Source organism: Ostrinia furnacalis, unplaced genomic scaffold, assembly GCF_004193835.3.
Source record: "Ostrinia furnacalis isolate ACB-3 unplaced genomic scaffold, ASM419383v2 OfSCF4827, whole genome shotgun sequence".
Taxonomy (NCBI): Eukaryota; Metazoa; Arthropoda; class Insecta; order Lepidoptera; family Crambidae; genus Ostrinia; species Ostrinia furnacalis.
Genome location: NW_021135066.1, coordinates 418552 through 432527, shown reverse-complemented (window position 1 = coordinate 432527; position 13976 = coordinate 418552). Strand labels below are relative to the sequence as shown.

Here is a 13976-nt window from a genome sequence, read left to right as displayed (position 1 = left end):
GAGTCTCCCAACAGGTAGACCTTTGGATGATAATGGACAAAACGAAGCTTGTCCAACGTCCATGTTTCGGTTAGAACTCGATTCTCGAGACTGTTGACTGTTGACAAGTATGTTTACCTCTGACAAACGATTCGGCTAGGAAGATCAAATTTTGAGAAAAAGGTAAAGCGCTGGATACAGGCCGGTGCCAACCGGTCATTGTGAAAGTCATTGGGGGAGGCCTATGTTCAGCAGTGGAAGTCCTATGGCTGAAATTATGATGATGATGAGAATTTTTTAACTGTTTTAAGAACTTTATTGTTAAATAGTTAAAACATAGTTCTTAAAGCAATAAAACCAGCAATAAAAACATTGATATTTTAAGTGCTTTTTATTTTTTGAAAGTATTCGAATAATATTCGAATATCACTGAAAAATTTTTCGAATATTCGAAATAGAAAACAATTGAATATTTGCAATCTCTAGATGCAATAAGTGGTTGAATAAGTGGTGTTAATTGATTTGTACAAGAAGAAATTTCTCATGAATAAATATTTTTTGATTATTATGTGGATATTTCATTTAAAAACCTTTTAAAATGCCTATTTATTTAACAATTATAATTTCTTGGACATAGTAATTTTGATAGGTAATGTTATCGTAAACGCCCGAATATCTATAGACTGTGACAGCAAAAATATTGTATGCGCCATAAATGGCATAAATACTCATTATTTTTGTTTTATTTTCAGTCATATATTTAAATCTCTAAAAATCATTAACGTATGTCATTTTTCTTGTTATTAGCACACTTCTGATTAAAAATATTTAAAAAAAACCTTCTCCTGTAAAATTTGGTTTTTGTCGGTTGCGCTAAAATGGCGGTAAAGGCTCGATATGTTCAGCAATGGACGTCCTATGGCTGAAATGATGATGATGATGATGAGTCGTACCATCAAATATCACCTAATGCCATCAATGAGAGGAAATATTTCAAGTGGCGCCACTGGCGATTGACAGCAGTATGACCTTACTCTAAAGTGGCACTAACTGATGAAGGCAAATACGATAGCCCTTATTCAAAATAAATAACTTAGGCTGAGTTACACCAACTTACTTTAACCGTGTCTATAACAATGACCGGTGTTTTTTGTATGTACTCGCATTTTGTCAGATTTTTGAAGTTTGTTATAGTTTAGGGACCTAGGTTGCACTTAACTATTTTATATTATACTAGCGGCCGCCCGCGACTTCGTACATGTGAATCCTTTCTTATCGGATGCCTACGTCATAACATCTACCTGCATGCCAAATTTCAGCCCCATCCGTCCAGTGGTTTGGGCTGTGCGTTGATAGATCACTATGTAGTCAGTCAGTCAGTCAGTCAGTCAGTCAGTCAGTCAGTCAGTCTGTCAGTCAGTCAGTCAGTCAGTCAGTCAGTCAGTCACCTTTGAGTTATATTATATTTAGAAGATGAATTTTGCGATTAATGGTGTGCCCTAAATATTGTAACGTGTGCCATTGGTTCGCCATCCCTGATCTGCAGCTATTATCACGTGGAAATCAACATTTTATTACCGACGCTAGATTGATGGAGTATGGAACATGAAAAATGGATTGTGGGGACTTTATTAAAAAACGCATTAAAACATGCTTAAGTAAACATTAAGGTTAGATGGTTTGAATAATGACATTATTTCGAGGAAGTTTTTTTTCAAAAGTTTTATTCAGGGTGAAGGTTATAACCCTATCTAAATATGAATGTCTAGTTTATACCCATGACTTTACTCGCATGTATTAGGTTACAGTTTTGGTTTTATAATCCGTAAGCTATTGACTAATACCTCATAAGGTAGCGGGAAGGCGCTGGATGCAGGCCGCCACCAACCGGCCATTTTGTAATCATTGGGGGAGGCCTACGTTCAGCAGTGGACGTGGCTATGGCTGAAAATGATGATGATGATGATGAAGCTATTGACTGTAACAATATAGTATTATGTTTCGTTAGTTAGATAGAAGTAAGATAGCTAGTTCCTCTGTGGTTGACGATTCCAGGAAGCTCGTTTCATCCTTCGGCCTGATCATCACTTTCTATCAGGTGAGATTAAAGCCTAGAGCTTAAAAAAGTCGTATTCTATGACCTTTCTTCAGGAACGCTTATATCCAACGGTGGACTGCCAGTGACTTAAAATGATGATGATGATGATGATGAAACCATTCATATTTAAATCAAAGATGATATAAGTATAGTGCTGGCAGGTGAAATGTTGACAAAATATATTATTGCTTCGATAGACTTGTGGCGAATTTAAAATATTTACTTTGGTAATTACAATGATAGACCGTTTAATTCAAAGTCATTGAAGTAACTGTTCAAGATTGCTGTTCGATGATATTCGCTCGCGAACCGAACATTGTTCTTTCGTTCACAGAACGTTCACTGCTAGTTCGTCGCCCGCGGATTTTGTCCGTACGTAACGTATAGATATGCTAACCTGCTGAAAACTAGATATTTTCAGTCGTCAAAAACAATATGCATATTCAACGAGCATTGTTGTGTTCCCAAAATAAAAAACGAACTATGAAATTCGAGAACTGAAGCGTTCTTTCACTGAAAGAATCCAGATTACAAAACTAGGTCAGTTGTGAATTTTAGAAGTACTTACTTTAGCTACGAAAATATTCGCAGACGAACTGTTTTTGCTCAATATTATTACTATTTTTTTTACTTAATTTGCATATTATTATTTAAAAGAGAACAGTCTCGTCTTTTAATATTAATGCAAACTTGATTTTATAACTTAAAAAGTTATGTATTTTTCAGGAATTCTTGGAAGCTTGCCAAAATTCTGAAAAAACAGGGAAATTGTTCGTATAGTGAGATAATTTAATTTTAAACGACTTGTGTCAGAAAATTATCTTAAGTTTTGTTTTAATAAGAATTTAGATCTAATTACAACTTTAATAAATTCCTTGAATCTTCATTAGAATTTATTACTATCGTAGAATTTCCATAATTTTAAAATAATTATACCTACCTTTTATGTTAATTTATACAGATAATCGCGTACGCAGAATGCAAAAGAAAATCAAAGCTTATTAAAAATCTCTATAATTAAGATTTTTCTTCAGTTTCCAACATGCTCAACTAGTATGCTATTTTTATTACGTATAGAATCTTACTAATATAATATTATAAATGCGAAAGTTTGCATGGATGTCTGGATGTTAACATGTTTGTTACTCTTTCACACAAAAACTACTGAACGGATTTTGATGAAACTTTACAGTATTATTGTTTATAACCCAGAATAACATAGGCTATAATTTATGACGATCAGTGACAAACTAAATTTCACGCGGGTGAATCCGCGTATAATACAGAATGAGGTAATGCGCCCCAAAATCACAGTAAGCACCTACAGATTTAGAACAGAGTAACAGAAACGAGCAGATGGATCACCTGATGGTAAGTGATTACCGTCGCCCATAGACACCCGCAGACCCAGGGGCGTTACAGGTGCGTTGCCGGCCTTTAAGGTGAAGATACGCTCTCCTCTTGAAAGCTTGCAGGTCGTATCCGTCCGGAAACACCGCAGACGACAGTCCATTCCACAGTTTGGTTGTACGGGGCAGGAAGTTTCTAGAGAAACGTACTGTTGTGGACTGCCAACCATCTAAGTGATGGGGGTGGAAGTACTGTCGGGTAGATCGGTGGCGAAAAGTGGCGGCAGGAATAACTTAAAACAAACACAGGCAAAGCCGCGTCCAAAGACAAGCGTCTAATAAATTAAGCACGGCGACCTCTTCATCCACTCCTGCAGAGATCCTAATGAAGATTGATACAATCGATTAGACTCGTTTTCCCTTGGTAATGTTCCAAAACGAACAGACACTTCACCTCTACCTCTACTTTTGTTAATTTATTAAGTTCTGGCGGAAAAACCCGATTTTCTCTATTTCTTATTTAAACGTCAAAATAATTTCAAAGAAACTCATATTTTGACCGCATACACACTTCAAAACAGCAAAACACTGTAAGAACTAACATTAATATTTACTTATTTAGATTTCCATTGGAACAGTCGCCAACACATGCGTCTATACTTGTCGTTATTAAATATATTTTTTTGTAAAATTAACCGTATTACAAGTGCTTGAGATTCCAGTGTTTACCTTGACGTTCTGTCGTCCGTACGACCCGATGTTAGTGAGGACAAACAGTAAACAACATTCAGAATTCCCAAAGTTGTCATGTTTTTAATTTTAAACATAAAACTACGTCATGAATACCGAAATTTTTGAAAAAAAAAAACTTAATGAAATGCTTTTGTAGATCATTGTACATAGTTGATATTTTACACCAATAAAATCAATCGAAAATCTTTTTATGAGATGTCAAACCACAATTTTTCCAAAGGTTTTTTTTCTGCAATAAAGATCGGTGACGTATCTTGTGTGAGTTTTTTCAGCAATAGAGACTTATGACGTCACCAGTCTATTGTAAACATGATCATAAAAAAACTTGTTTTTAAAGATTTTTTTTTCAGGATTGACAATATTTTATTAATTTGGTAAAAACGTTAAATGTGTTTAAATAGTCCTTAATTCTATTATTACTGCGAATCGCTCATAACATTATTTAACACAAAGTTACAAAATTTTTAGCGTTCTCGAATACCCAAACTATAGCTGCATAGAACTAAAAAAAAACAACAATATTCAGGCGATCGTACACAAAGATTTTCTTTTTTCCAATGTCCACGTCCAAATCGAGAGCCGCATTTATCGATTGTCAAATCCGAACCCGCTAGATATAATTAATCGGTATAATCTGATAACTGGCCGAAAATATCAAAATTCGAATTTCGAATACAGGTGCGACGTCCGCGGCGAGTTACGAACTAGAGTAGCGCCAGTAGTGTCGCGGGCATGACGTTGGAAGGACGTCGCGCGTTCCCCGCTTACATATTACGCGCACCGAAAAAAATCGAAAGATAAAATTGAAAAGATTCGCAGTGCCGTGAAGTGAAGTACCAAAACTGTACTTGTTACCTTATCGCAGTGCGTCAATTTTTTTTACTGATAAAGTGGTGTGGCAAAGATTTAATTGATTATAAGTGAATTTATAGAAACAAATTAAGTGTTTTAAGTTTGATGGTTTTTCTATTTCATCTTTGGACCCTTCCATCTTTAGTTTTTCACCTGCAATGTAAGTACCTATTTAACTATTATTTTTATTTTTATCTAATTGCGATGTTAAAAAAGTTTATAACTGCGCGACAGTGTAAGAGCCTTGAATTAAAAGATAATTTATGTTTACATACATATTTGAATATAAGTATTTGTCTAAGGACAATGTTGACTGCCGGAAGCATATTTAAAATCGATTAGAAGGGTATGTTATCACGCATTTTGTAAAATAAAATAAAATAAATTCATCATTAACCCATTTATGAAAATTACGTTCTTCAATAAAGGACTCGTTTTTTTTTCACTTTAAATTTAAACTTATTTAAATTTTTACGAAGGAAAATAAGAACCACAATTTAATTGAAAAACTTAACAGGAAAAGATCATGTCGCATCTTTCAGGAAAATTGCCGATTTCTTTCATAAAAGTTTTCCAACGCGGAAAAAGACATTTCAGTGTAAAAACTTCCACGTAAAAATTATTAAAAAAATTCCTACTATTTACTATACAATATCATTAATCATTCTTGCTTAAATACTTCGATTATCACACAAGCTGCCTATTGCTTTCAAAGTCTTTCATGCGATTTCTGCTTTCATTTATTTCGAAGCGAACACCTTTAATGAAAAAGGAAAATCCTCTTTTTCACAAAGGGCGCTGTATAAAGAAAATTTGAGACAAAAAACTGCTCAGTTTTATCTTTTTTACCGTAATTATGCTACTTAATTTACTTCATGATACCATGATACTGCATTTTTGACTATGAAAGATAAATAATGAATAAAAATTTGAAATATTATTAGTTTACTGTGTCACAAAAATAATAATCTTACAATTTAATTAATATCTTGTTGTCCAAATACGTTACTTTTTTTAAAAAAGATGTACACCATTTTCTTTTCAATAAATTCCTTGATGCCGCTGACATCGATTTTTCATCCTCATCTTCCAAAATTTTCCGGATACACTCTACATTACATTTTTAATCAATATTTTAAAAGTAGGTATATGATTTTATTAAAAATTATCTTAGTTAACTATAGAACATTGCAGGTGTTCCAACGATATAATTACGAGTAACGACGGGCACATCAAGCCTTTTTATTTACATAATTATTTAAGACGTACAATACACACTTTTTTGATAGAAACAAGTCAGACATGACACATTAAGTCTGACACTGGTCATGACCTCAGTAGTTATACCACTTGATTTAAGAAGCTATTCTAACGTGCACCAAACAATTTTTTGCGTGATTTTGCTCATCCTTTCTTAAACTAAGTACGTAATGACGCAAATGGTATGAAAACCTAAACAAATAGCACAGTTTGTATTTGACGTTAGTCGGTATACGTGTATTTACTGAGATTTATGTATTTGTTGTGTACATAGTTTTATTTACCATAGCATTATTCCCATTGTTGAAAAAGTTGGGAAGTGTCGGTTGACTATTCGACCCCAATCGTGTCAACAAAAGAAATAAAGATCTTCACTTTTTATTTTACATTCTACAAAAAACAATTGACAGTGTTTATTTAAAAAGAAAATGTCTTTAGGGTACTTCAACTCGCATTTTAGTTGACTTTACATTGCGATGTTCAATAGTTGCTGAGGTTTTTCCAGTTTATCTTCCGAAATAATTTATCAGTAACATTTTAGATTTCAATTTAATTCTCTTTACAGACTTTTGTTTTTAAATTAATGGTCATTCTTATTTTAAGCCCTATAAATGGATAATTCGGGTAATAAGGGTTCCGTTTTTTCCTTTGGAGGTACGGAACCCTAAAAAGAAAGAAAACTGGCTGTCTTGTATTCAAATCATTAATTTAATCTACATGACGTATCAACAAATAAAATTATAAGCAAAGTAAAACAACTGTGCCAACATTAATCAATTTAATTAACTAAGTACAAGCGAAGAACGAATTTGTTCAGGGGGTCAGATAGTAGCTGCTGATAACAAGTATCTTTCAGATAAATTATAATTTTACGAGTTCACGTTCCAAGGTTTATCAAAGTCAGAGAGTTACATCTTGATACTGGAAATACTGTTTTTTTTTTTCTATTAAGTTTTATACGAAGTCGGTGAACGTAGATTCAAAACATTGTTTTAGTATGTAAAACTAGAAAAACTGTTAATTCATTCGTTGTAATTCTAATGAAATAGTGATTTTTCCAGAAAAATTCGCTATCAATTTTTTTAATTTATTGTTACTATGCAAGTTTTCTATTAAAATTCAACTTTTATCGTAATTTTGTTTCGAAAATAATTGGAATTTGAAAATTTCAAAGTAAATGGTAAAAAATACATGCTAATTAGTCTTGACGTCAATAAAAGTTACTTAATTGAGTTTATATGCTAATACGAGGTCGTAAAAAAGTGACGTCATTACTTTTTTCCATACAAAATCTAAGGTGAATCTTCTTGACAGCTCATAAAAGTGTGTCAATTTAAAAACGGTGACCAAATTGTGACATCACTAGCAGCAAACGAAGTAATCATTGTATCAGTCAACAGAAAGTCACGTAAAAATATAACACATTTAGGTATAATCAAATTAGCACTTAAGCTAGAGACTGACGTTTCCCTAGTAGCTGAAAGCATATCCGACTATACATTTTCCTTGAAAAATAGCTCCTATTACAGTCCCATAGGATGCTACAGTGCAAAGCTTGATGTACCGTCGTTCGTATGTGTCAACAAATAATTGTGATAGATGTGTTTCATGACGAGAAAGATTTACGCTCTTATTCATAAAACGTGTAAAAGTAAAAAGTGGAAAAACCTTTTTGCGTCTCTATGAGTGCACTTGGGCTGATTTGCCATCTTACTTTTACCGTAACTTTATCAATAATCGGTGCTTAATGTGTGGTGTTTGACAGGCTTTTAACGTTTGATAAAGTTAAAATAAGATGGGCGACTAAGGCTAAGTGCCTTAGTTTTGCCATATTTAAACGTTAACCCCTTATACTAAGCAAAATATCAAAATCAAAAATCAAAATCAAAAATATTTATTCAGTTTAGACCACAAGTGGCACATATGCTTGTGTTACCACAATAGTCCAGCGGCGGGGTTCAAACCAGCGATCCTCGGATCTCGATTGAGTCAGTCCGACACCTGTGCCGTTCAGCTATTGTCGCTTATACATTAACAGCGGGTTTTGAGACACATTTACACCTACCCCCTTTTTAATAAAAAGTTACACTTAGGATGAACACAGGACTAAAATGACATTTCCATACTAAATGACAACTCAAGCTAGAGTTAAACCAGGGTGTAACTTTCATTAATAAGGGAGTTACAGTAATTTTGCGTCTTTAGTCATTGCGCACCACGAGTGATGTGCGGTGCGAATTGACCAAGAGCTATTGATTGAATAGGACTTTTCGCACCGTACTAACGAGCTGTGATATATTCCACTTTGAGCACCCGCCTAAGACAAGACGTTATTAAATAAAAGATATTGATGAAAATCACTTCTGGACGGATGGTTTAAGGAATCATTAGTACCATAAGAGTCGATTTGGACTAGGACGATTCACACCGTGTAATACGAATCACACGTGGTCAGAAATGACTAAAGACATGGGTCTTATACTTACAACTAATATACATTTACGATTCGAACTATTCGTAGTGCAAAAATGACTAGACTAGAAGTGCGGGTCTTCTATCGCACGAGCTACTTACAACTATGTTCATTTGAAACCTACCTCAATAACAAACAAGTCAAAAATAATATAAGTACTTACCACATTATACGAGTAGGCACGTGTAGAGTTCCGGTTTTTTTCAAAACAACACATGACTGTGATCGTTATAAATTATTTTTGTTTTTCAACAGAGTATGTTATAAAGCCAGAGTCAGCTCCTGTGGAAAGTGTGTTTCATGATCATCATCATTTCAGTTAAAAAACATCCACTACTAAACAAAGCCCCCCATTGACGATTATCGAATTCAAACGAAGAAACATCAAACAGAGAACGGACAGCAGCGCTCTCTGAAAAACATGAATCTTTTAAACTGCGATCTCCAACCCGCCTGCCAAGCGTGGGGATTATGGCAGAAGCCTCCACTATAGTGAAGGAGGCTCATAGTCCAGCGGTGGACTGTAAAGGGCTGTTGATGATGATGATGATGATGAATTCAAACTATCATTTTAAATTACTTTTAATAACTGTTTGCGTTCAAACATTTAAAAAACTTTCAGAAAAAACATATTATATCTTGTCATCGTTTAATGTGAGCCTAAATATCAATGGTTGATTCTGCCTAAATCCCTTTTATTCAACGATTTGACTTCTGACGTCATTCATTTATTCCATTCCATTTACCCAACTCACAATAAATTTTCTGACGTTAAAATCTCTATTAAAATAAACATCCTCACGTTTCATGCTAATTTATGGTAATTCAGTAAAAACAAACGAAAAACGTGATTTAGTTACAAAAAACTGTCTATGGAATTTTATTTAGGTACTCAATATGTTTAACAAATGCTCAAGTAATCTGCTGTTAACGGCTTTTAAGAGAAATATTTGTGAGTTAAATAACTGTGTAAATTAGTGACGTCATAATTATACTTAATAACAAAAAAATGCTCTTTAATTTATAATTACACGTCATGTTATTTAACTTTAATAATATTAGTAGATGGGACTGCTTTCAGCATTAAAACCAAATGAGAGTGGCACCAGAAACACTGAATCTTCTACCCATTTCAGCACACAACGAAACTTGATATGTTTCTGACATGGTGACATGGTAAATTCCCTCCTATTATACATAGCTATAGAATTTCTAATTGCTCGCACTCGCTCTCAAATCTCGGCCCTACACTGCGAAATTATAGGGAGGCTTAAGCCAAGACGTGCATTTGAGGAAATTATAAGGGGCAGGCTCTGTTAGGGCTCGTACACATTAACACGATGTGACGTCACATCGTGTTAGCCATAGGACGTCCACTACTTAACAGGACTCCCTCAATGATTTCCCCATCCAGGGGTAAAACGGGATCCACGCGTACGAAGTCGCGGGCGGCCGCTAGTTTATTAATAAGGAGAGTAATTTTATAAAGTCGATGGCGTGTGGCGATGGCTCACTGGTCATGTTATCCCATGATACGTCGCATCATGATACGATGCCGCGTCGCGCGTCGTAGCACGATACGATGAAGTATCGTGTTAATGTGTACGAGTCCTTAGTATGAAGTGCAGATTTTCGTTGCAAAACCGCACCTATTCCCACCACATAAGATTAAATTTTATGTCTTAGTACGTACAGTATACAGCCATAGTATTCCTACAGCATATATTTTTGTTAAAATACAACCTAATTACAACTACATAAGATCTAATATCAAGCTTGATGTGCTCTTTGTACATGCTGAAGTGATCGTTATAAAACACAATGGGAAACTTGACGAGTTCAAGTGATTTCACCTTTACTTTCTGTCCGTTGTCCCGTTGTCCTTTCTATAGATCATAATTCCATTGTGAGAATGCATTATGATTTTCAGTAAAATTTCCACTGATAAAGGCCTACCTTTTTATGAATTTAAAGCATGTACTGAAATACCGCGATGGAAATTTTCTTAAAAGATTGATTTCTTAAAAGGCACGAGAGATCTTTCCTTTATGTTTTTATTTAAAGTCCAAATCGTTTTATAACTGCCCAGCTCACATCAATATAAAATACTATTTAGATAGGTACTGTAATCCTTTAAAAAAGCTAGGCTGACAGTATTCAATGACTTTCTTTTCACCACCTTTGTACCGAAGCAGTTCTATTGTACTAAAAAATGTAAAACTGCTTCAAGAAGTCTGTGACTTGCAGAAACGGTGATGGATTATATTTTATTATTTTTAGTATGTTTTTACATATTGATAACTAGCGGCCGCCTGCGACTTCGTACGCGTTGATGCCGCTTTACCCCCTTATGGGTGGAGTTTTGTAAAATCCGTTCTTAGCGGATGTCTGCATCCTATAGTAACCTATCTGTCAAACAAGTTTGTAGGTAAAGTATGGATTCTGAGATCTCGTGATTAACCAGTGAGCGTTATTTTGCGTTTTATACTCTTAGATGTAAGGTACTCATACGAGTAAGTACCTTGGATTAATTTTAGGATAGTTAATGATTGTGGAGGCCTATGTTCAGCAGTGGACTGAATGAAAATGTCCTATGGCTGAAATCATGATGATGATGAATGAATGATATTCATCATCATCATCATAATTTCGATCATAGGACGTCCACCGCTGAACATAGGCCTCCCCCAATGATTTCCACAATGGCCGGTTGGTAGCGGCCTGCATGTAGCGCTTTCCTGCTACCTTTACGAAGTCTAAGGTGGACGACGTAACTACCACAAAATTCCTTTAGTCCGCAATAAGAGGGCTACGCTGGGCTGCCCTATCATGTGCCCTCACATGGCTACAGTAGCCAATCTTGTTAGTAAACGTGCGCGCATCTTATGAATGATATTATTAGTGTGAAAATCATGATTGTAAAAGTCACAAATTCCAAGCTTAGTCGCTATAAAACTACGTATGACCCTAGCCGATCATTGTAGCGATAACGGAAGACTCAATTGGTCTGTTAAGATGCGCTGAATTGGTCGGCAGCTACTAACTGCGTGGGAGTTGCGCGTTTTCATCAATACTATGTCGCCTGACAGACATCGTCAAGGTAAAGACTGGAATCTTAAGTCATTGTAATAAGAACTATGTTGCAACAAAAAATAATTGTCTTATATGCTGTAATATTTTTTCCGACTACGGCGAAGCAAATATGAAATATTAAAGGGACTTCACTATGTAAATAATTGTACGCCCGTATTCACAAACATTACTATGAGGTCTCACAGTGCGCGTGGACGCACAGGGTGACACAAGAACAATCAAAAAGCTCTATTCAACGCTGTGCGTTCGATTTGCTGCTTCACTTCAGCAAGCATCGTTTGTGAATACGGGCGTGAGTCCACAGGGTGGAATTTTGTAATGCCACCTGGAGGGAAAGTGCTCTTAATACTGCAGATAGAAAACTTTACTCAAAGAAAACATTCCTTTCTTTTTGAAAAGAAATAGAACTGCATTCAAAGAAAGAGGAAGTAGGGCCTACACTATTAATCCGATTTTAATGAATAAGGTATCGATTGATTTAATGTTATCGCCCGGGTAACATATTAATGGCAACATTTTATTAAGGCGAATGCAAACTTAAACCTACCGCGTCTCTCTCTCATACTTTTTAGTGGTTTGTCCGTAGTTGGGTTACAGGACTCAAACCACTGAATGTAGGATTGCGCTAAAAGGCAGAAGTTATTAAATACTAGCGACTTCATAGGTACGCGTGGATCCCATTTTACCCCCGTAGGGGTTACATTTTGCAAAATCCCGTCTTAGTGAGCACCTACTTTAGCAAATGAAGTTTCTCTTATCTTATCTTATCTTACGTTCTAAAAGGAACCCCCATGCAAAATTTGAAACTCCTGGCATTTGTAGTTTCTGAGATTTCGTAATGAGTGAGTAAGTGAGTCAGTGACCTTTCGCTTTTATAGATATAGATGACGTAGACATCCCAAAAGAAAGGATTTTCCTAAAATACATCCCCTATGAGATGAAACGAGGGTCCAAAATACGCGAGGAAAGACACGGGCAAAAACAAATACCTTCATTTGGCCTAAATTACGACCGGTGTAATTCTTAAATGAAAAGTTCTGTCTACGAAACCAATTTGGAAACTTCAAACGGCAAATAACATTTGGTCGCAAGTTAAATGAGAAAATATATTGGAATTTGGCTATTTATTGAAAACGTCAAACGGTGAAATTAATGAGATAGAAAATACTGGGGTCACAACCCCGATGTCAGAATTTATGAGCAAAGTATATGTTTAATTTAAGTATAAGACGACTGACGTGGCTCAATACGATAGATATAATATGTTTTCTGAAGCACATATTCTACAGAATCAGAAGAATAATTTGCGTGAACGTTATTATAGCACATTTGGATTATAAAGTTTAGTAACTCAAAGGATTATTAGGATACTTACGTTATCAATGGGTTTTTGAAACAATTTTGTGCAAATTCATATCTAAGCCATAATAAAGTGTTTCTCATGATACGGGACTATTCCCACCTCTCGTTCCCACCGCTGCAACTCCTGTGTAGCCAGGATCAACAACTTGACCGCCAATAAAAACCCAACCAATGAATGTCAAGTTTGCCCCGGAGGAAAGTTACACTGTCGTATATCATTTATTGATATGTTTCTCTTAATGTGATTTCTATCAAATATCTAACCAGACAGATATTATGCAATATCCTTAACCCAAACACAAATGCTTATGTGGGTTTTTGTGGCGGTCAAGCTGTAGATCCTGGCTACACAGGAGTTGCAGTGGTGGGAACGAGAGGTGGGAATAGTCCCGTAAAAAAATACGTATGTTTATTCATACAGACTTCCTCAGAGTATTGCTGAAACTAGCTCTGCCCGGAATGCACAAGACTCATAACTAATAATAGCCTTAAGTTAAGCCAAGGATTACATTCGTGTTACGTGGTATTGTGTCTACAGTGTACATTGTACATATTTTGGGGGCAAACAGTGATTAACTACCGTAGACTACAGACTTTTTTAGCCAATGGTTTGGTCAGTTTCTAATTTGTACGAGGAATCAGCCTGTTACCAAATTAGTGTAATGTGCGTACCTACTTTCATAATCCCACCAAAAACATAAATGTAAAAAAGAAGAGCCAAGTTCAATATTTATGCTTGGCTGTGGGCTTCGACGCA

General features: G+C 35.3%; 1 long non-coding RNA gene across 1 annotated transcript in view; it reads left to right on the top strand.

The window, feature by feature from the left end:
- The first annotated feature begins 4903 nt into the window (after positions 1-4903).
- Positions 4904-13976, top strand: part of LOC114360054 (uncharacterized) — a 62882-nt gene continuing 53809 nt past the window's right edge. The window contains exon 1 of the long non-coding RNA XR_003656477.1: positions 4904-5191. This is a non-coding gene — a long non-coding RNA (uncharacterized LOC114360054). The remainder of the gene's footprint in view (positions 5192-13976) is intronic.